Source organism: Colias eurytheme, chromosome 19, assembly GCF_061535395.1.
Source record: "Colias eurytheme isolate Ceu_HAF_F1 chromosome 19, ilColEury1 Martin Lab GWU primary, whole genome shotgun sequence".
In the NCBI taxonomy this organism is placed as follows: Eukaryota; Metazoa; Arthropoda; class Insecta; order Lepidoptera; family Pieridae; genus Colias; species Colias eurytheme.
This window is the reverse complement of record NC_142998.1, coordinates 2,070,127-2,094,619: the sequence shown is the minus strand read 5'-3', so window position 1 is coordinate 2,094,619 and position 24,493 is coordinate 2,070,127. Positions and strand designations below refer to the sequence as shown.

At 32.2% G+C, this 24,493-nt stretch overlaps 1 protein-coding gene across 1 annotated transcript in view; it reads right to left on the bottom strand.

Annotated features, from left to right (window-relative positions):
* The window catches only part of LOC149900012 (zwei Ig domain protein zig-8-like), a 103,746-nt gene extending 80,029 nt beyond the window's left edge, over positions 1-23,717 (bottom strand). The window contains exon 1 of the mRNA XM_090112859.1: positions 23,580-23,717. The gene's annotated coding sequence lies outside the window, so the exon portion shown is untranslated. The remainder of the gene's footprint in view (positions 1-23,579) is intronic.
* Positions 23,718-24,493: the final 776 nt, after the last annotated feature.

Genomic DNA, 24,493 nt, shown 5'->3' with positions numbered 1-24,493 from the left:
ACGGGTCTGCGGACGCGGTTCTACCGAATACCCGTGGCCCCGTCAATAAAGCGGCACGGCGGAACACAGTGGAGTTTAGTCGGTAGGACCCTGCACTCAGCAGGGTGAGTCCGACATAACCCAGGGCTCTTCCCCCGAGTGCCCTGGGTATGCCTAAATGCATTCTCCACTATTAAAAAAAAAGGGGGGGCAGTACAGCACTACTTATTACCTTTAAACTTATCTATTAAATACAAACTTATCTATTAACTAACAATTAAAATGACAAAAAAGATTAAACGATTTAATTCATATGAAATCAGTAGACACATCTGGGTATATATGAATTGAGTGATTACAATAAGTCACTTATACCTTGACGATATGACATGAAAACGAATTTATTCCTTACTCCCCTTTCTCTCGGGGTTGTTGAATGTGTATAAAATGATTTATGGCCAATTGTGTCACATTATATACGCTGTGCTGTTAAAATGTCGCATGGAGATTTGAAGTGCTTTGTATTGAATTAAAGATAAGTGGGAGATTGTTGAACAATATACGTATATAATTATATAGGAATAAAAATTTGCAAATTGTCTCTTTATGTGCTGCTAGTTGACTTAAAAATGATCGCTTTGAAGATTGGGTTAAACAAACCAAAGGACAACATTTGTAATAACAACATATTATATAGTATTTTCTAGTATTTGATTTTACGCGAGTATTACATTTAGAAATTCAGTATTTTTAACGGATTTTAAACGCGATTTATAATGAATAAATCGCGTTTTAAATCCGTTAAAAATACTGAATTTCTGAATAACATGCTTACATGAGCATTGAGAACAAAATGAAAATTTGTTATTGTGTCTCTACAATTCGATTTATTTGTTGCAACATTTCATTATCGAAACTCCAAACTTATTCCCTTGCTTATACAAGGCTATACAGTTTATAAAACACAATTAAAAGTAACACAAGAGCGTTCCCAACAAAATATGTATTTCAAACCTTTACACGTTCAAACTCGATACGTAAGTTACTTTAATCACACGAGTTTGTCAATAAAACTTTTAAACAATCGTCGAGTTTCGTTTTCCGTAGAATATGTATAACGGCGGATCCACACTAGTGCCGTGAAGCTCTGTGAACAGGCGTGAACAGGAATTTGGACGGTTTTCCTGTTGTGTACGCTCGTTCGCGTTCGTTCCCCGATCAAAGTCAGCATTGAGCCCCGCGACAAAGCATTTGCACCTCCTTCGCGCGGCATACACATATCCACTTTCGTGGCCCCGTAGTATCTTAAAGTAACATAGTGATTTTGACTGTAGATTCTACGACCATTTCACGGCGGGTTTCGCAAACGACTGCACTATAATAGAAAAAAGTGATTTTGTCAGCAGGTTCTACGTTCATTTCATGCCCGGTTTCATGTATGATTGTGAGCAAGCTATCAATGTGGAGAACACAACTTATGCGGCAAATTCGCGACGACAATTCGTGCGTGAATTCACGGCACTAATGTAGAGCCACCATAAACCTACGTATAACGGAATTTCAAACTTGCGAAGCAAATAAAATATTCGAAACGAATTGCTAACAATTTGCTCACATCCCGCTAACAGCTCTGAACTTTTTGACTGACCTGAAATATTCCCAGATTGTATGAATACGATAAATTTTTTCGGGTTTATCAATTTATCGATTTTGTACATTATTTTATAGGCTCTTGGAGATAGAAAAGTGTGAATGTGGTACGCAATTTAACGAAATTGAAGTCAATTATAGAGTAAAGTAATAAGTATACAAATAAATGGCAAATCCTTAGGTACTTCCTTAACTCTAGCTATGGTTGTTTTTCATTCACGTCACATCAGACCAATCTTAATATAATATATAAATCTCGTGTCACAATGTTTGTCCTCAATGGACTCCTAAACCACTTAACCGATTATAATAAAATTCGCACACCATGTGTAGTTCGATCCAACTTGAGAGATAGGATAGTTTAAACTTTAAACATGTAGGTACCACGGGCGAAGCCGGGGTGGACCGCTAGTTTAATAATATGTACCTAGACTGATATAATTATCGTGGATATAAGAAGTTAGAGAATGACATAGGCAATACTTTTTACTGCGGTCATACATCTCATTCTGATAGGGATTTCCACTAGTCAAAGCCGCGGGTGGAAAGCTGATAGTTTAGATGAACAGATTGACTTTCTTAACTTTTTTCTCTGTTACTCATGAAGCATAACAAATAAGTATGACATAAAAACAACGTATTCTTCTATTTACTACTCATTTAGTTAATTGTTTGACCCTAAGGGTGAAGTGGCCTATCACAATTAAAATATTTTTACCCTTTATCTATTAATCTGCATATTTATTTACTAGGTAATTATAGATGTTCTGTATTACATTGTTCTAGTTAACAGATAGTTATTTCTCAAAATTTTCCTGCTCTTCTCGACTTTTATTGGAAGATTAAAAACAAAAAGCGAAATAGTCTGTGTGACTTACACCTAGTATCTTTTACAAACTTTCTTCAGTAATTTACAACAGTTACAAAATGAGGTCAGTTCTTGTAAAGTCTAGCTTTTTTTTAAGTATTCGTTAATTTACTCGACCGCAAACAATGGTTTCAAGTCTCTTTTTTTCTAGCTATCTCTCTTAATAATTGAAATTGTTTTAAAAGTCATACCAATAATATATTATTATGTTTGATATAATATGTATGCACTATGGAAATATTGTCATGGATGTAATTTATTAAATGAATTCCAAATTCCTCATCATCTTCATTTATGAAGTACTTTAGTAAAGAAATAGCTGCTTTTAGTATTATACAGATAACCAACTAGTCAACGGTTGACAGGCTTTGAGAAAAAAACAGAACTATAACCAAGGTGACTTGTGAGAACTAACAACTGTTAATAAATACGACGTACATTCGTACTAAATGGATCACAATACGATAAGAGAAATTGACCTTTATATACATGGCAATAGAGATGAAAATATCGTAGTATTACACCGTATTTTTCAGTCTATTTGAGTTTTGAAACATACGTAACGATAAGAGAAATTGACCTTTATCTATACATATAATAAAATCGTAGGAAAGTCAAAACTGTACATTGAATATTTTTTTAAAAGAATACATAATCCATGATCTATAATCGATACAGAAGCCAAAAACATAGTTTTTAGAATTTTTGTCTGTTTGTCTGTTTGTCGGTTTGTCTGTTTGTCTGTTTGTCTGTATGTTTGTCCAGGCTAATCTCAGAAAGTACTGCACGGATTTACTTCAAATTTTGCATGAATATTACTAACATGTCGGGTCAGGCTGTTATATACATATTATCATGCTATCACCTGCGGGGGAGGAGCTGTGAACCTTTATTCTTCTTACGTATTCTCTGTACTACGACAGCGTACAATATAAAGACTCATGTTTAAATGTTGTTTTTGAATAAGCCATGCTATTGTCTACCTTTACACTATAAAAACTACATCATTTAAGTAATTTTGGCAGAGAAACAGTATAATGAATCTTAGTAGTATAAAGACAAATTTAAAACAGCGCCATCTATGAGATTTCATTAACATTAAATCAATTTACATAATATTAACGCTCCTTGGAAATTCATAATTTAAATATTATGAATTATGATGTTGGTGAGGTTGTTTTTTTTTTAAAGTTAAATAAATAATTCATATCTTCCCAGAGTCCATTTCAGGTGCGCTTATATTTCATGTGAATATACTAAATTTTTATAAGTGAGGGTAGATGTTTATTATTTGATGTCAAACAAGACACCATTACAGTTATATAGGTAATAGGCGCAGTATTTGTATTCTCTTTGGGTAATAGTAGATAACAGTGATTGTGTTCATTGGTTACATTTTTAAAAATCTTCGGCTTTTTTTTAATTTTCGCCTTCTTGCGTTCCCACAAAAGGTAAGTTGTAGCTTTTATATAGTTAGACTCATGTTTTTAATTAGTTAAAGTTATGACAAAATAAGAAAATGATGAAATTTTATTTTTATGTATAACTTTTACAAGACTATATTATACGCCCAAAGAAGGTCACTTTAGTTCTTGATAAAACTTTATTTGTTAGTAGCTTTTTAATAAAATTAGGTACTTATCTTTTGATTTTTTTTTATTTACAGATTCAATATTCATAAAAATTGACGATTTGCGTGAGGATGTAGTGGAAATTAGTAACCTTGCGCGTGGTCAATCAATACATACAGGGTGTACCAAAAAGTAGTGATGAACGGAAGCTGAGAGGTAGAGGACCTAAAGGGCTATCCGAATCACCCCCATGTATGTTATGCGATTTTTCGTATTTTCGGAGTTATGACGTTTTTTTCAATTTTTCACCTATCGCCGAGTACGATGATATTTTCACTCATGCTGACGTCAATGATTGCGGAAGATGCTTGATTTTTTTTTGTGTGCTAAGCTGAAAGATAGGCCAATTCAGTATGGTAACATTTACTATCGTTAGATCTTTGAATGGAATAAAAAAAAGAATTAAATGGCAAGAAAGATAAAATTACCCAATATGTTCACCACTTCAAGGGCCCGTAAAAAAATAAAATCACATAAAAAAAGTTTTCCGTTTGACTTTTAAAAACTTGCTCTATCTATCAGATAGCTACCTTGAAAATTTCATTTAATTATTCAGAAGGCTTCAATCGAAAAATTTAAATCTAAATGTGGTAAGTGCAAAAATTGAATTAACTTGATGATCATTAAAACCAATAAATAGGTGTTTAATTACCAGAAATTTTTAAAATAACCCCGCTGTTGCTCAATGCAAGTGCGACATCACCGTAAAAAGTTGTCTTTTAAATGTCTGAATGCCCTTTTATCATTTTTAATGGTTTCTTCTGCTACTATGAATTTCCGGGTTATTTCGTCCAAATTGTGGCATTTTCTCAAGTAGCCGAGGTCTTTTTAGTATTCCCATTGAAACAAATCAATGGGGTTTAGGTCGAGGGACCGTGGAGGCCAGGCTTTAAGGCAGGCATCACCGGCGCATGCGCAGGCTGCAACGACCAATCCATCTTTCAGGGTATCTTTGCCCTTTAGCCTGGCCTGCACGGTCCCCGGACATAAACCCTATTGATTTTTTTCCTTGGGGATACTACAAAGACGAGAGACTGCCACAATTTGGACGAAATAACCCGGAAATTCATAGTAGCAGAAGAAACCATTAAAAATGATAAAAGGGCATTCAGACATTTAAAAGACAACTTTTTACGGTGATGTCGCACATGCATTGAGCAACAGCGGGGTTATTTTAAAAATTTCTGGTAATTAAACACCTATTTATTGGTTTTAATGATCATCAAGTTAATTCAATTTTTGCACTTACCACATTTTGATTTAAATTTTTCGATTGAAGCTTTCTGAATAATTAAATGAAATTTTCAGGGTAGCTATCTGATAGATAGAGCAAGTTTTTAAAAGTCAAACGGAAAACTTTTTTTATGTGATTTTATTTTTTTACGGGCCCTTGAAGTGGTGAACATACTGGGTAATTTTATCTTTCTTGCCATTTAATTCTTTTTTTTATTCCATTCAAAGATCTAACGATAGTAAATGTTACCATACTGAATTGGCCTATCTTTCAGCTTAGCACACAAAAAAAATCAAGCATCTTCCGCAATCATTGACGTCAGCATGAGTGAAAATATCATCGTACTCGGCGATAGGTGAAAAATTGAAAAAAACGTCATAACTCCGAAAATACGAAAAATCGCATCACATACATGGGGGTGATTCGGATAGCCCTTTAGGTCCTCTACCTCTCAGCTTCCGTTCATCACTACTTTTTGGTACACCCTGTATAATAAAATTCTAGAAAAGTGATGTCTGTACAATAAAAATACATATGTAAAAAAAATAGCAGGGGTTATTATTAAATCGATCCCAAACCCAAAACTGTAGTTATAAATTTTTTTGTCTGTTTGTCTGTATGTTTGTGCACGCTAATCTCAGAAACGGCTTATCCGATTTAGATGCGATTTATTATTATTTATTAATATATTGTGGTAATCTTTATTTAACATTTAGTGTTTATTTCATGTTAATCGGTTCGTAAATAAAAAAGTTATGACCATTTAAATATTCACGGCGAACATTTGCTAAGGCATTCTATTGTACACTATACAGTGTACGATAAAACGTAAGTTATCTGTTATACGCTACAGTTTTTCCTTATAAATGTCCAGGTGATCATATTGAAAGTCCCCAAGGGTGGGGGGGTAAGCTGAGGTAGTAGGGGGGGAAGGGGTCAAATTAGAATTATGCTTACTTCTAGGTAAATTTTATACATAAAATGTCCTTTAAATTATGTCGTATTATATTTTTAACCCCCGACGCAAAAAGATGGGTGATAAGTGTTTGACCGCTATGTGTGTCTGTTTGTGCCACTGTAGCTCGCTAACAGGCAATACGAATTAGATGCGTGTTAGGCAGCATATTTTCCGACGCTGGTTCTTAGATAAAGTGTATCAAAATCGGTTCATCCATTTATTATACCTAGGTATATAGAGGTAAAAGTGGGAATGTGGGAAAAAATATTAGTTATTTTTTATCCAATTCAGTTTATCCATTTATTAGATTACAGCGGTAAAAGTGGGAATGAACAATAATCGAATGTGATCAAATAATATACTCAAGCGGCATATCAAAATATAAAAGAGCAACGTGTTTTATCGAAATCGGTTCATCCGTTTATTACATTTAGGGGTGACAGTGGTTAGATAAATAAACCAAATGGAGCATCAAACGACAGGATATGACGTGTACATAATACATATAGGTATAATTAGATAATATGGTTTACATCAAAATCGGTTCTGCCATTTACTAGGTGTGGAAAGAGAAGGGTTGAAAGTCTGTGAAAGAAGAGGGGGATATGGGAGCGGGAGGATAGCCACACCCTGGAAATTTTGAACTCTACTCAAAGCCACATAGGCCTGGCTCTTGGCAATTTTTTTTTCCTAAAGATACCACTTCTTTTGCCACTGTGATCCATTACAATTTGTGCACGGTTACGGCCCAACTTAAAAGATGTCAAGGAGCAACAAACTTATAGATATCAATATGATGTAGGAATGTAATATGGAGGTAGAGGTCAAAAACTCACTTGAAAATATCACATGAAAATAAGAAACCGAAGTTAAAAATTTAAAAATTAAAAAGAAAAACCCAACGCAACGAAGGAAAAGGAATAAATAATAATTTTACAAACTTCCCGACGATCTTTAAAATTAAGTACCATTATAAAAAAAATATAATTGTATATGATATGATAATGATGGTATGGCAGCCCCGATGACTTTTTTTTTTTAAAGTGAAACTTTTATTACATCGTCTCAAACTTTTTGGTCTGTGTAGCGAATGTCGCGTGACGGTCGGCTGCCGAGTAGGTATAAAGCAGTGTTCGGAACCGTACGATAATTATTATCGTACAAATACGATAATTTTGTGCCTAAGTTTCACTTTTACCGTGGTTTCATAAAACCACACAACATTTTTATTTTTATAAATATTTAAAATGGTATTTATTTTTAAAGATCTTCGGGAAGTTTGTAAAATTATTTATTCCTTTTTCTATGCACTTTTCTTCGTTGCGTTGGTTTTTTTTTAATTTAATTTTTATTGCACGAATGCACGGTCTAAACGGTTTAGTTACTACAGGCGTGAGACAGGAAAGATCTGAGCGCTGAGACAAACGTCAAAACGCAAAGGAATAGAATCCGCTATCGATACTAATTATTGTCATAAGCGTATGATGTTTTGCTAAGGATTTGTTCACCTTACCAACGACGACGACGACCACGAACAAAATTTTCATCCAGTCGTAATTTAACAAAATTGTGCTAAACACAATTAAAAATAAATTATTAAAATTTCCTGTCGTTCTGGTGATTGGAATTTTTATTTTTGAGATCAACGAATGAAAAAATAGATTTTTCGTAGAAACGGTGGCTCCTAGAAAACAATGTATTTGAAGTTTTTTATAGATAATTTTACCGTTTCTACGAAAAATCTATTTTTTCATTCATCGATCTCAAAAAAAAAATTCCAAGCACCAGAACGACAGGAAATTTTTAATATTTTATTCTAATTGTGTTTTGCACAATTTTGTTAAATTGCGACTGGATGAAAATTTTGTTCATGGTCGTCGTCGTCGTTGGTAGGGTGAACAAATCCTTAGCAAAACATCATACGCTTATGTCAATTAGTATCGATAGCGGATTCTATTCCTTTGCGTTTTGAAGTTTGTCTCGGCGCTCAGTTGCTGCATGATATATTGTCAAAAACATCCATACAAGGAAGGAAGAAAAATAAATTTGCTCCCTTCCCTCCTGGTGCCTAAAAATAATATGACATAATTTAAAATAAATTTTACGTAGAAAATTAACTAGGCATTTATTTTTTATTTTTTAGCTGTTTAGTAATAAATTTTACTAACAGTTCTTTTAATTATTTATGGTAGTACGTGTTTATTCAATAAAAGTTAAGTAGTCACCTACTATGCAGTCACTATTCCACGCGGACGAAGTCGCGGGCACAGCTAGTATGCAATACAATAGAGATCAAAATGTCGTAGCATTACATTGTATTTTTCAGTCTATTTGAGTTTTGAAGCATAGTTTGCTGGATATACAATCGGGCAGGCGTTGGTTAACGTTTAGTATAAATAACTTATTTCTGGTGATAAATTGAAAGAGTTTTTACTACGACAAATGTAATATTTCTATTAGGTACCAATATTATGCTGTATCCAATTTTTTCTCATAATACGAAGTGAGCACATGGAAACCAGATTATTTTAAAACATTTATAAGCAGCTGTATGTTTGAAAAGCCGTTTTTAGTGAAGCAAAAGTTTTTAAAGCTGAAACCTTTCCTACACTTGCAAAAAATGCCAACAAAACTAGGCATTAATAGCACACTCGAAATCGACAAAACTGATTTTCAATTCAAGTACCAATTCAGTGACAATGCCTCTTTCAACGAGAGTACTCCGAATTTTTATTAGCACAATAATCTCCTTGTCCCATCACAAAAGTCTTATATTTGGCATCTCGATTTTGTCCTTCTATGTATATGCCTATTGCCTTATTCTATTCTACGAAATTAAGAACTTAAAATAAATATTCTTGTTTATTTTATTATCTGTATTGTAAGATAAAAAAAAATGTTTCTCACTGGTAGGATAAGAATAGATATTGTTTGTGAATTTAAACACGGAATATAACGTTACTTAAAAGTCCGGAGACCCTAAAGTGTGTGGTGTACGTAAAGGGTGTGTTGAAAATAGTTTTCTTTCAACATTGTAAATCAACTTAATAAAATTAAAAAAGAGCTTTAAAAAATTTTCACTTCACTTTCAATACCTATACTAATATTATAATGGCTGTAGTTTTCTAGGATGGTTGTATCACCTTTCTTTCACGATAAAACCACGGGACGAATTTTGATATAACTTTACAGTAATATAGGCTTTCAGCTCATATTTGTGTTATTCACCAGAATAACACAAATATGAGCTGAAAGTATACTTGCTTTTGTCCTCGTGTGCGTCCGAGTATGAGACCGGGCAACTCAGCTAGTTGTACCATCCCTACTAATATTATAAATGCGAAAGCAACTCTGTATGTCTGTCTGTTACACTTTCCCGCTTAAACCTCTCAACCGATTTTGATGAAATTTGGCACAGACAATCTTTAGACCTAGAAAGAACATAGGCTACCTTTTATCAAAACACCACGCGGGCGAAGCCACGAGCGGAAGCTTGTAAATGATAAACAAACTTGATATCTAAAACATCTATACAGTTAACTGAATCACAAACACACGAACAGCAGACAATCTTGTGTGCTCAACAAATTTTGTAGTGTCAAAGTTAGCGGCTAAATGAATTATGTGAATCTTCGCTAACGCAATACGAGGTTATTCCATGGGGTATCGTTTGTGAATTCCATCTATATTTACTGTGGTATGTTACCGTTGTTCCCTTTTATTTGCCTGTGTTACAGCTTTGTCGGTATTGTTTTTTAAAACGTATGCCTGTGGACTTAGACCTTTTTTTAAAGGATCGAATGGTGAATTCGTGAAACTGGATTTTGCGAAATTTATCGCAATTCGTAACAGTGCCTAATTTTTTAGAATTGGTACTATTTGTTTACACGTTTGACAAGCAATTGTTTTGTATTTTTACATAATTTAGAAACTAAAAAAAGAGCACTTTGTGTACTGAGCACTCGTGTCAGAAGCGAAACATCTTCGGCAAGATTCAAAGATACCAAAATTGAGGCCTAAAGAAGTTTACTTCAAAAATAATTATGTAGTTTACAAACTGCTCATAAATGATATACAACGAGCTATTTTATTCAAATCATATAATTTAAATCTAATATGTATTAAATAATTAAACAATTCATAAAGCTTCTAACACCAAGGAAACTGATAAAACACGTTATAGAGTGTGAACAAAAGAAGACTATGAGATCGTGTTTCCGATAAATGCATCGTGCAAATTATTACCTATCGCCGAGAGCCGGTTCACCGCCGGTTCACACACAAATTCGCACACCATGTGCAGTTCGATCCAACTTGAGAGATAGGATAGGTTTTATCCCGGAAATCCCACGGGAAAGGGAACTATGCGGGGTTTTCTCTGAAAACGCGGGCGAAGCCGCGGGTGGAAAGCTAGTATATTATAATTATCAAGCTGAACAGTTTTTTTATTTCTTTAGGCGCGCTTATCTCAGCAACTACTGGTCCGATTTGAAAAATTATTTCGCTGTTAGATAGCCCATTTATTAAGGAAGGCCTATATATCTTCACGCTAAGACCAACAGGAGCGGAACAATGCGGGTGAAACCGTGGAGCACAGCTAGTTTATAATGGTATCAAATTACTGGAAGACTTGTATAAAGATATCTCTAGTATTCGGTACTTATCTTCATTTCTCGTAATACGGTAATAGAGAACGAAGATTTATTGAAAAGTCAGATGAATAAAAGCAAAAGGCATAGGATTAGGGACTTTTCTAGCACTTCCCTTCCATTGATAGAAATGCTGACGTATTTGAAGATTAATTTCTTTTTAAATTACAGATTGAACCATCGAGTAAGTAATAAAATTATTATTATCCGCACATAATTCTCTAATATTAAACTACATACACATAGAGCATCATTTTTTTGTTTGTTAGCTCTAAATGAACTTCAAAACTATACAACCGATATTGAAATTTATTTCACCGGCAGAAAGATTTATTATTCCTTAGCGACCTATACTATATTTTTATCCGGAATACATATCTTTATCCCTGGTAATCCCTGATGTATGAGGGGTTGCTATGTATTATGACTGTTCACTATCAAATAGGAAATTCGTTACATTATAAAGATATCCACGAGGAATTGTGACTTGCAAAATGTCGCCTATTTTGTAAAAGTAAAACCCCTTGTCCCTTTATGGGGTATGGGGCAGATGCATTATACAAATTAGTCACTGAATGATTTTCTTTTTGGACAAATAGTTTATTAGTTTCCTATCCATCAGACCCAGGCATTTTTTCTTCGTCCCCACCAGGAATCGAACCCGAGACATCTCTATCTACGCTTACCTACATCTTAACCACTGAAAAAATGTAGATGCCACTTTCGAAACCATATTGTACACGTATTTTAAGTGATAAACAAGAGTTCAAATTGGAATTTCATCTTTTATTTGACTTTGAAACTTGAAACGGGATCGCAGCGAGCGAAATTAACGCTATTCCACGTGTATCATTTGGGGACAGAATGAGTTATTTTGAATGCACACATATATATAGAAATCGAACTATTTACGTGTGTGTTTGTATGTATGTATTAGGAAAATTCCTATAGTTGTACTTGACATAGGTACTTGGCACTTGCTCATTTTTAGTTGTGTATAAAGTGTAAGAAAACTTTGAAAATTTCAAAGACGTTTTACAATATATATATAACTATGTATAAGGCATTAAGAAAGACAAATTGCATTGTTATTTTGTAAGATTTTTTACTGTATGTGTACAAAAAGTTTTAATAAATAAAGTTTAAAGTTTAAAAAAAAAATAATTTCAAAGTTTTATGCCCATTTAGTAAGGACATACAACCGAAAAATCTTCTATTACCTACATACAAAAAAAATCTGGAACGGGACACCTATTCATATATACGTGAAGAATTTTCATATTTGTATATTACCTAGTCATATCCTAAAACTAATGCCTTTTTATTCATAAATAAAACATGCACACATGAAAATTTAAAAAAATGAAGGCCAAAATATTCAAACTAGCAAATACAATTCGTAACTTCCAACAAACTTAAGCTATAGAACATTCTCGAAGGGTTAAACTTTTGAAATAAAACTTTCAGGTCGAGTTTACGCGAGCGACTTTGATGTCCTCGCCACATGTGTCAACGGCTTTATGATATTACAAATATCTATATAATACATAGTATTTAAAATTACCTTTATATAAAATTATGAAGAAAGTTTGTTTGATTCAACGCGCTAATCTCTGGAATTCGTCCGAAATAATTTATTTTTTCTGTAAATATAGTTTTAAGTAGCTTTTTACCGCGAATTTATGCCAGTTAAACAGCGAGGCTAGTTCATATCAGAAATAAGAAAGAGTTTTATGTTTGTTTATTCCAAATAAGTTCTTTAACTTTAAGACCGATATTGATAATGATATAACTCATCTAGAGCTATATTCTTCCTGAATGGCATAGGTTATATTTAGTTTATTTTTGGGTGAATAACAACCTTGAATGTAGATATAGTATTGAAAATTTACTTAAAATATTATATTCCAAATTGTACTTTATATTTGATATCAAGTGAATCTTAAGTGACCATGTATAATGGATATGTGTAACCTATTTTTTCATAAAACATAATATTATGTATTAAATCTAAAAAGTTTGGAAAATCCAAAAGTGCACGACTCATAATGCTCATTTAATTATGAAATATAAAAAAAAAACTTATTGTAGTTTTCGTTTTTTATTAATTGCAATTAAACGACACTGAATTAATTAATCATTCGCATAACGCATTCAGTGACCTACAATCGTCGATTAGAATATTTAAAAAAAAAATTAACTCAAATGATGCTTTTTTTCACAAGTTATAGTGTTTTCAGGTTTCACACATGACGGACAGGAAAATTTTTTGACTTATTTCGGTGTTTTTTTTCCAATTCTATTGAAGTAAATCAATTTTTAAAAAGTATGGGATTAATCTCCATTAAATTATCTCGACAATAGTATGCAAAATATTTTGATTCCGTGAACTAACAAGGCTATAATAATAAGAATAGCTGCAAAAATGAGGCGAAAAAAAATTTTCGATCGTAAAGCACTCTCTGATGCTTCGCATCATGAGTCGTGCAAAACATTAAGGCCGTAATATAGATGGACAATTGAGAACTTGGAACATGTCACATGTCCTCAAACTTATAGCCTCCAAGTCTGTTCTTGTCAGTTAGTAATTCCCTTTTTCTTGAAGTACTTATCAAATATATTGTATCTTTCATATTATTTTGTAATATTCTCCAGGCCTATTCCTCTCAATTCTATGTTATATTTGAAAGGTTATCATTATTTTCTTAAGTATTTATTTATAAAGTATAAGTATTCATTTATAAAAACTCTATATTAACGATTTACTATTCAAAAGGCTTCTATTATATTTCAGCAATGGAGTAGTAGGCCGGTTGCAGAGCTTCACCGACCGTCAGTGCGTACCATTGGTCCTGACGATACGCATCAACAATGTGTATGAATAACAATAATATGACTAACTAATACGTATGACAATACGCGTGCGTATGGTCGGTCTAGCTATGAACGGTTTTATGAATTTCCATACATATGACAAGCGTGACTGACGTACGCACTGATGGTCGGTGAAGCTCTGCAACCGGCCTACTACTCCATAACTGGCCGTATGGTATGACTTGCACATCCGCACGTATCACTTGTTCAAGATATTTTTCATTTGTTTTTTCTATCTTTTAATTACTATTTTCTTTTCTTCGACCAGTCGGATCAGTAGTTCCTGAGATTAACGCGTTCAAACAAACAAACAAACTCTTCAACATTATAATATTAGTAGGTATAGATGACATAGCGCAAGCTTGCCAAATAAAGAAAAACCTTTAAAACTGTCATATAAACGTATAAGCAAAAAATATCTTCTCTTTTTTAATTTTTATTCGTAGCTGCAATGTTTAATTCCCACATAACACCTCTTAAGATGCACTCAGTGTTCCGTGGCTGTGTAAGAGAATTACAATGTAGATGCAATCTTACGTAGTTTTACAACGTCGTAGTATTTCTGAGTTTCGTTATTTATTTTTTACTAGCTTTCCACTCGCGGCAAAATATCTCTATACCAAATTTCATGCAAATTGTTTCAGGAGTTAAGGCGTGATTGAGTAACAGACAGACAGAGTTACTTACGCATTTATAATATTATAGTATGGATTAGATGCGCAGGAAACATGCAAAAGATGCGAAGAAAATAGTACACACACATCCTATTAATATTATAAATGCGAAAGTTTGTGTCGAGGATGGATGGATGTTTGTTATTCTTTCACGTAAAAACTACTGAACCGATTACAATGAAATTTGGTATGTAGGTAACTGAATACGTTACAATGGAACTTTGCGAGTTTTTCTTTGAAAACGCGGGCGAAGTCGCGGTTAGAAATCTAGTTTAAATACAATAAGAATGTTTAGCTACAATACATTAAAATGTAGGTCAATAAAATATTGTTAGGTGTTTATCAACATTGTATCTTTAAATCAACAGATATACATACAATATAAAGGCCCTTAAAACTAATTGGGATGTTATTTATCATATTTATTTTATTATTCAAGCGTTTCAATACACAAGTATTAAAATATCAACATTCCACCATTTCATTACAGATATTTTAATGAATATGTTATCGTTATAAATTTAAAAAATCAAATTTATTTTCGAATGAAATAGCGTTATTTTCGATCTAGTTATTTTAAAGCACAGATAGCAAAGCATACGGGTCACGGGTCAAACGATGTGAGGGGAAAAATATTGAATGGCAGGACGTTGCGTTTTTAAATATAAAACTGTTTGAATTTACCTAAACGTTATGAGTGGCTAGTTTTTAATAAACTTCTGACTTTTCCACTTTATAATGTTTGAATAAATACACCAGAACCAGAAATGTATGAACATAATATGAATTTCATCCTTATAAGATTTTAAATAAATATCTTTTAATTTTTATCTGAAATTTTCCATATTAGAAATATGAAAACTTGCTTATATAACTTAAATCTACGTAGGCAAAAAATACTGCATTTAGCTGCATATAATATTCTATTATTTTTGTTTTATAATCATATTAGGCGTATTTAAGGCTAAATATAAGTATGTGCATTATTATACGTTTTTAAAATACTAGTGTAAGAACTTGTGATCAAGTAGGTAAGTTTACAGTTTTAAGAAGAAACAACAAGAAACTAGTTACAACTTACTTATTTTCTTGCAGTTTATTTCACGCAAGATTATTGAGAAATTAAAGAGTTTTTAACGAGTTTCCTTTTCCGTATCCACATTTGCTATTTGATAGAGTTATAGAGTATTTGATTATATTTACATAAAAAGCAGTTCTTCGGTATCTAAGCTTATAATATTACAATAGGAAATTTATTTTTCATACGTTTTATATGAATAAACTTATTATTAAAATGACCATTCTTTAACCAAAATAAAGCTACAATAGTTGATCAACGCGGACAGTATAATCATATTTAGATGCTTGAAACTTTTTGTATGAAGTGATTCATGCCTGAACATAGCTCGGCTGTTCACGGACGGGGCACGGCGTTTTGAAATGTGTATGGATATTGCTTCACTTATAGCTGCGCTCTGCGGTTTCACCCGCGTGGCTCCGCTCCTGTTGGTCGCGTGATGATATATAGCCTTCCTCGATGAATGGGCTATCTAACACCGAAATAATTTTTCAAATCAGACCATTAGTTCCTGAGATTAGTGCGTTCAAACAAACTCTTCAGCTTTATAATATTAGTATAGATTTGTTTCCTGGCTCCGGCACGAAACAAATCTCTCTCTCTCTCTCTCCTGGTGTAGCGTTTCATCCTTAATCCTAAACATAACATCCCTTGTCATGTTTCTACCCTTTGTACAACTAAATTTTAACATAAACATGGCCATGGCTATTCAAATTTGCAACATGTGGCACCACTAGATATTACCATGCTACCATTACGCGACCTATTACCATGTATTACGCGAACTAAATGACGCGTAATCGGCCGTAATAGCTGTTACTGTTCCAGTGATTTGTAGATAACCGTTGCGTAATGTTATGATACCGTGTCTGGTGTTAAATGTGTTTGAAACTGTACTGTTTAATTAAGGCTTGAAGATTAGAAACAGATCCCGTAAAATTGATAAGAACTAGACAGTAATACCACAGATAATACCTATAAATATATTATAACCCTAGTCTAGGTATTAAAACCGCAAATTACCGCAATTTATTTAATTTAATTTACATGCATGATCATTCATGTATTTAATTTCGAAAAGAGTAACTAAGTATATTATTTTTATCTGTAGAAACTGCTTTCCCAACCGGTGGAACTTAATTTTAAATATTAATTTAATAGGTGGTAAACATTAGAAGATTAAAATAAATAAATGTATTTTGTAATGTTAGATATTTTTCTAAAAGATTATAGTGACTAGTGCTCTTATCAACTTACAGACTCTAACAAAATCGATTCATTAGTCATAAATCTTGTAACATGGTAATATTCGAATACATACTATACAAGTCTTCAACTACTAAGTTCTTCAATATGATTAGAACAAAACTTTACAATACCAACCAAACATTAAACTGAAAGGCTATATTCCGTGTCGTAATGGAAATTGGCACATTGCCTCGATATTAGGGATGCAAAAGCAGTGTGAGCACCCTAAGCATAATGTTTTTCTGATGAGCGTCATACGTCGCCGAAAATTACTAGTTTCATCGCTTTATTCGGGGTCTGTAGAGTTTAATAGAAATTTTGACCCCAATTTGTACACGTGTTAAATCCGTAATGGTACATTGTAAGATTTTACGAGTTTGTCATAAAAAGGAATTTTCATTGGAAAATCTTTCTTTTGGTGCAACTTTTTAAGACTTTCAAAACTACTGTCTTTTATTCACACTTATAGGTATTATACTTATAAGAATACGTAATTCATCCTTAAAAGAATTCCATTATTACAAACTTAATAAATATTCAAATTGTTAAAAAGAAAAGAACATTCGAGAATTCCACTTATGACAATCTCATTACCGTCGTTCGTTTTAAAAACCGAAAACACATTAAGGGATCTTGTAAAGGGAAGGTACATGGTTGTTTGAACAAGACAAAAAAGCGCTTAGCATAAATTGAATTAATTCATTTGAAATCAAATCAAACGGTTTGCTCATGAAATAAATGTTAAGTACTTTGCACGTCAATCGTGTTTGTGAAAGAACTTAGACCGAGAGGCTGTTTGATTTTTTTTTTTTGTAAAAGCCTCTTTGATATGACAAAGGAACAATTGAATTACGTGGCTACCTATTACTGACAATATAATTAATATAGTTAAGTTTTTTATTTGTTAGACGCCTCGTCAGTGTGGTAGGTTGCTTTAATATAATAATTTGTATTGATAAAAACGGTGGAACTTTTCTATACTAATTTAATGTTATTAGGAATAATATTCCCACTTATAATTTACATTTTATTCAAATTAAAGATTTCCACGTTACAAATGAAACGTTCTAAGATCATTAGCTAATATTTTTTGCCTTGTTTCAGTTTTTAGAAAACACCAAGTGATACATATGACCAAACAAAGTCAGAGAAGATGATGAAAGTCGGTTTACTGACGATAGTTGAACGTTACAACGGCCGATTATGCTTCTATGTCGCTCGTTCCGCTCTCTCGCTTGCACTTCAAGCCTATGGAACGCCTCAGAGCGAGGTAACGCCGCATGAGTCATGTTTTTGCGTGCGTGCAGCCGGCTATCGAATTATAAGACGTTGTCACGTCAAAAAGTAATTACTTAATTAATCAAATACCTGTAGATAATTCAACTTCAGCTCCCAGACTACAATTGTCTACGGAAGAGAATAGAAAATGAGCCGAAAAACATGAGCGCTCTCCTTTAATTTTGTTTGCGTATAAAATTGATGTTTGGATGAGAGAATTGGTTTGTTTTTGGCGCGAAATTAATTGCTATCTACCTATATTGTAATTTTAATACGCGGTTTTCGGATATCTTTATATCGATAGAACCGCAAATTGGGATAAATTAATCTTCTGCTTGTTATTATTGGGGATTTATTTTAATGAAAAGGTTTTTACATTATTTTTAACATACTTAAAATAAAGCATGTTTTTTTTATCTCTATGTTAATTTTTACCTACAAATAATACATTGTTTATTTATAAATTAGTTCAGTAAACAAAATTAACACACTAAAATGTACGAATTGTATTTACATTAGTTATTTATATCATGTCATTCAACTTTTGTTACATTCATGTAAACATTCTCTAAAATTTCAACACTATTATTTTCAACTTTGTTTTGTATCAAATAACCCAAACAATACTTTCCTCTACAATTACAAATAAAATGACACATTATACCTACAGATTTATTATATCTTCTATAGAATAAAATTGGTTCGCAAAATATGTTGCTAAACGAAACTCGAGAACGCCTCTACCAATGTGGCTATTTTTAACGTTTTTGTAAAGTCACAAAGAAATTTCTTATAGATAGAAAGCACGAAATAGGAGCAATGGGATAGAACAACGCCTTCTAGGGCAGCTAGTTGTTAATAGTTTTTTATATACCAATTTGATAGAAAGCAATAATTATATAACTCTATCTGCTTTCAAGCGTCTTAGTTTTCTTTTTCCCACTACACGTCGAATAATCAACTCATTTCAGTGCTTATAGTATGTTTCTAAAATTAAAAATAAACATTGTAATCCCCTTTCATATTGTATATTATCATATAATAGCATCCTGTTTTCTTTAGGATTTATACGGAAGTAGGTTAATTTGGAACACATTCGTCTTATTCCAAACCTATATAAAAAGACTAAGGTCTTGATTTTAAGCATAATCTTATCTAAACTCCCACTATCAATCTATAATCACTATACCTATAGTAAATAATGTCGCTGTCATTGTTTGTCCGTCCCTATATTATATACTTAAATCTTTAAACAACGCAAGGAGTTTTGATGATTTTCTAAAAAGATACAGTGGTTCTTGAGCAGTGTTAGTTTATAATATATTAAGTTTTCTATGAAGAGATGAAGTATTTGTTTGTTTGAGTGCGCTTATCTTAGAAACTGCTGGGCTGATTCCAAAAATTATTTCACATAGATAAAAAGATATGATGAAGACAATGCTTCAACCAGTAATATAATTCAAGCCTAGATTGACACAGTAATATTTACGCTATAAAAATAAGGCCATATCTGTTACACGATTGTACAAAAAAGTACTTATTTCCGGTCAGGAAAGCCTTTTGTGGACCATTTTATCTAACAGGACCGTCAAATAAAATGGCAATTTTTTATATCCATCGACTAATTTATAAATGAATTTAGTTTGAACTACTAAATAACCTTTGAAGTGTAACTATTAACAAAGTGGCGTTGGTAAAATTGTGGCAACCCAGTACTGCCATGTTCCGAAAATTTTTAAAGAAATAATAAATATTTCAGGACAATTTTCACACATCACGATCTGATCCCATACTAAGCTTTAATAGCTTGTGTTATGGAAACCAGATGACTGATAAACATACATAAATAATTTTAAATAAATACTTATATAGATAATTAACACCCAGACATAGAGCAAGACTTCTGGTTTGGAAAGCAGGGTCCAACCGGCCAGTCAAATTCTTCGAACCGCGCAGCTTCATGTGCTTTCAAAAGAATATTAATTTATATACTATATAGATACACAGAATTACATAAGAAAGAAAGAAAGAAAGAAAATTTAATTCAGTAAGCAATAAGAATACTTAATCGTGGTGCTAACTGTGCATAAAACCACGGAGCACATCTAGTCATTAATTTTATATACCACAAGTAAAACGTAGCATTTCTAGAACTTTCGCGTATAAATCTCTTAAGCAATAAGTTCTGATTAGCGAAACTAGCGAACAGAATAAACGTAGAAACAGCGTTAATTAAAACTAGAAAAATACGCTCATTATAAGTTAAATTAATAGAACCTGAGACAAATGTAATGATACTAGAGATGTCCTTTAAATGTCTTGTTAAGGATCCCCTAACTACATCATTAAAACCTATGATATTGTAAAAATGTCTAGTCGTAACAAATTATTGTGTAATATAAAATTAAATGACTAAATGGAGAGCTGAATGAACATCTTTTTACCTCTAAATACTTTATTTGACTTGTATAAAAATTATATCTTCCATGAATATAGGATATATTTTATAAATATGAAGATATTATATCGATTCGTATTATGTACATACATATATAAACATAGTACTCGTACCTATTCCTTCTTTCATCCTACATTTTGAACGTATACCTACGTATGTACACACAAAAAAAGCTTATCAGATCTGTATTAAATTTGGCAATTATACAATAAATAGGTAGTAAATAAAAGCTTTTTTAGAAATAAATATTATAAGTAAAACGTAAACTCTTCGATAAGCTTGCTAAAAACAACTTTCATTTTACATTTCATAACAATGAATTTCCAGGAAAAAATTATCTATATTTAGGTAAATTATTGTATCTATTATTCAGAGCAATGCACCACTAAATAAATACAATATACAATGTTGCTCAAAAGAGCACTAAATCTATCATCTCCGAGCTGCTACGACTAACATTGTTGCAACATACTGCTCTAATTCACGAGTCCCATTTGAACCTTAATAAAATTCTATATCACATTTCTATAGATTAAAATCGATCCCAAAAACACAGTCCTTCGAAACACAAGAGCCCTTAACCTAAAACTCTTTTATCTGTCCCATTCAAAGGGGAATTTCTTCTGACAAGTAAAGCGATTTGAGCAATCCTTTAAGAAGCTTCGGATGCCTCCAGCCATAATAGTTCTAAAGTTTTATCTATACCCGTTCCTTGGTAGTTAGTTTGTAATCATTAAGTGAATCAACGTTGAGGACTTTATTTGAAGAAAATATATTCATTGGAAGTTCAAATTGTCAACGTTAGAGTTACAAAGTTGCTGAAGAGAAACATGAGTGGTTAACATTACTTTATGGGAAAAGAAAATCTACACATATTTAATGTTTTAAATAGAATAATATTATGTATAATGTCTACTTACACTAGATTCTTTGGGTGTTCATGTAGGTATATGTATATGTGATATTTTAGTATCAAGTCCAAGTCCAATATCCAAAAGGTATCTACTTAAAAACAAAAACACTAAATCCTACACTAAAGTATACAAACACAAAATTGCCTTGCGAATGTCCATGAAAGAATCCCGTATAAAATTTCAAAAGCTTACGACCAGTGTCATAACTCTTTGAAAAATTGTTTTCTAATTAATAAGAAATGAAGAAGATCCTATTTAGAACCTCAATTTGATACGTACAACTAAAACTAACCGTCTATAAGAAACTCTGCAGTAATTTAAGTCCTGATAAAACGGAGTTATTCTTGAAGGTATTCCTTTCAAATATTCATTCACTTTATTTCACGTGAAATGCGTAAACAAGTTTTTTGCCCGAGTTTTATTTAGATTTATTATTCATATTTTTTTTAACAGGACTTCCAAAGACTTCATACAATCTATTGATGTATTAAATAATTCAAAAATATTTTTAACTAGCTTTCGGCTCGCGGTTTCATCCACGTTTTCAAAGAAAAACCGGCATACTTCCCGTTCTCGTGGGATTCCCGGGATAAAACCTATCCTATTTGTTAATCCAAGTTACCCTCTATATGTGTGCTAAATATTATTATAAACGGTTCAGTATTATTTACGTGAAAGAGTAACAAACATACATACACATACACATACCTACACCCATCTTCACAAACTCGCATTTATTTTATTTATAGTAGGAATATGATAGAATAAAACCCTTTTTATTTAGTTAAGTCATTCATTTCAGTATCAGAATCAACATTATTTTTATTTCTATTGTACAAATAAATAAATATTTTGGTTATTATTAAATGATGTATTTTAAAGATTCAAAAGCGCTCCTAAAGTCTATTTGTATGAATTAATGTTTGAGTTTCAGTTTGAAATATAACAAAATTATTTATTTTATTTATTTATTTATGCTTTATTGCTCAAGATAAATTACAAATCGAGACTTAGCCTAGGATACAATATAACAAACGGCGGTCTTATCGCTAAATAGCGATTTCTTCCAGACAACCGGTTGTACAGAGAGAAATTAAGTAAAGGATAGAAATTAATAATTAATAATTGTTCATCAAAGTTTCCATTCAAATAAAGTCAATAATAATCACAAAATACTGGTACCTAATAGATATTCATAAAAGCTAATGTTTTGCCATACAAATGATATTATTTCAAAAACTTTATTCGTGAAATAAATTAAGTAAAATTGTTCATAATATTTTCAAGATTAAAAATTGGTACTTTATTTAAGACTAGCGGTCCGCCCCGGCTTCGCCCGTGGCACATATTTTGCAATAAAAAGTAGCCTATGTCCTTTCTCGGGTATCAAAATATCTACATACCAAATTTCATGCAAATTGGTTCAGTAGTTTAGGCGTGATTGAGTAACAGACAGACAGACAGAGTTACTTTCGCATTTATAATATTAAGTATGGATTATTATGGATTAATCTTAGTATATTTTATTTATTAATTTTACAAAATAAATGTAAACTTATCTACTTATGTAATCTTACTAAACAAGTAACCTAGAGCCAGTTGCTCTATGAAAAAAACGTAATATGAATCTCATATTATATTATCATAAAAAACTAAAGTAATGAAATAAGTAAAACAAATATAATTAGGAAATACATGAATAAAAGGATAAAGCTTTTGAATCTACATTTAAATATTAAATTAAAATATCCTCCCAGATAATCCTTTACACAGGAAAATGCTCGAATTTTAAGAGCAATGATTACGTTTAAATCTTCTTATCTTCTAACATCATCCGTGCCAAGAAATTCAAATTATTCAGTAACACGATCCAATTACAACCACTTAAAACACCACCCTTTTACAAAAAAATAACCTAAACTTACAAAAACGGCCGCAAAATAGCCGAAACTAAAATAACCGTAAATTTTAAATAAGCCGTCAAACCTAAACTATAATAAACGCTTTATTTAGGTATTCCCTAATAAATAATCGACGGAGGGCACCAAATAGACGTTACATGCCCAAATTAAAAATACACAACTACCTGATAAAGGCCACGGTCATCTTCCTTTCAGCCAGAGAACATATAACACACACGTTTCACTATATTTCCAACACCCACTACACAATTTTTCGTATTTCAGTTTTCCGTTCCGACGCGCACGTCCGCTCTCCACGAGGTTTGAAACTTGACTGATGGTCGAATATAGACAGCGCACGCTCAAACTTGAGACATAACTTAAATCTTGAAGTTCTTGATACATGTATGCAGTAGTTTAAGGTAGGCTTTTAAATTTTATATACTCTAGATACGAGATTGTGCCTTAGTATATAAGATATATCACATAAGAGCGATGTGAAACGATTTTCTAAACCACGTCTTAACAACATTATGTTCTATGTTTTAGAGCTTTAACGCGAAAGCTATCTGAAAGCTTTTAAAGAGATCGTGCTGTGTGATAATTATCTGCTTTAAATTAGCTCGGATATCTTCTGGATAATGCAGTTGATATTACATTTTTACAAGCTGGGAACTGGGGCGTGTAGTTATTTTATTCCAACAACTAGTTTTATGGAATTAATTTTAAATCTTCTTAAAAACAATGTTTGCGGGTTTTTAGATTAATGTTTTTAGAATATTCTTGTAAAACACAAACATAATATTTTAACTAATCCTAGCTGATGTAGAATTTGTTAAGACGTGTAGAGTTAGAAGGTTGGCTCTACATGGAGAATGTAATTGCATTTTACTTATTGAAGTGCTCTTTAGGCGCGTTGAGAGTAAAATTTCAAGGTCGCGTCATGACAATACCGTCACGTCATGGAGTAAGGTGACGATTTTGGTATCTTTGAATCTAGCCAAAGAAGTTTTTAGACGCTCTTTTTTTCTAAACCTTGATTGGCATAATATATTAAGTTTCGATTGTGTACATGTTTGGAAAAACGTTTAAAAAGAAA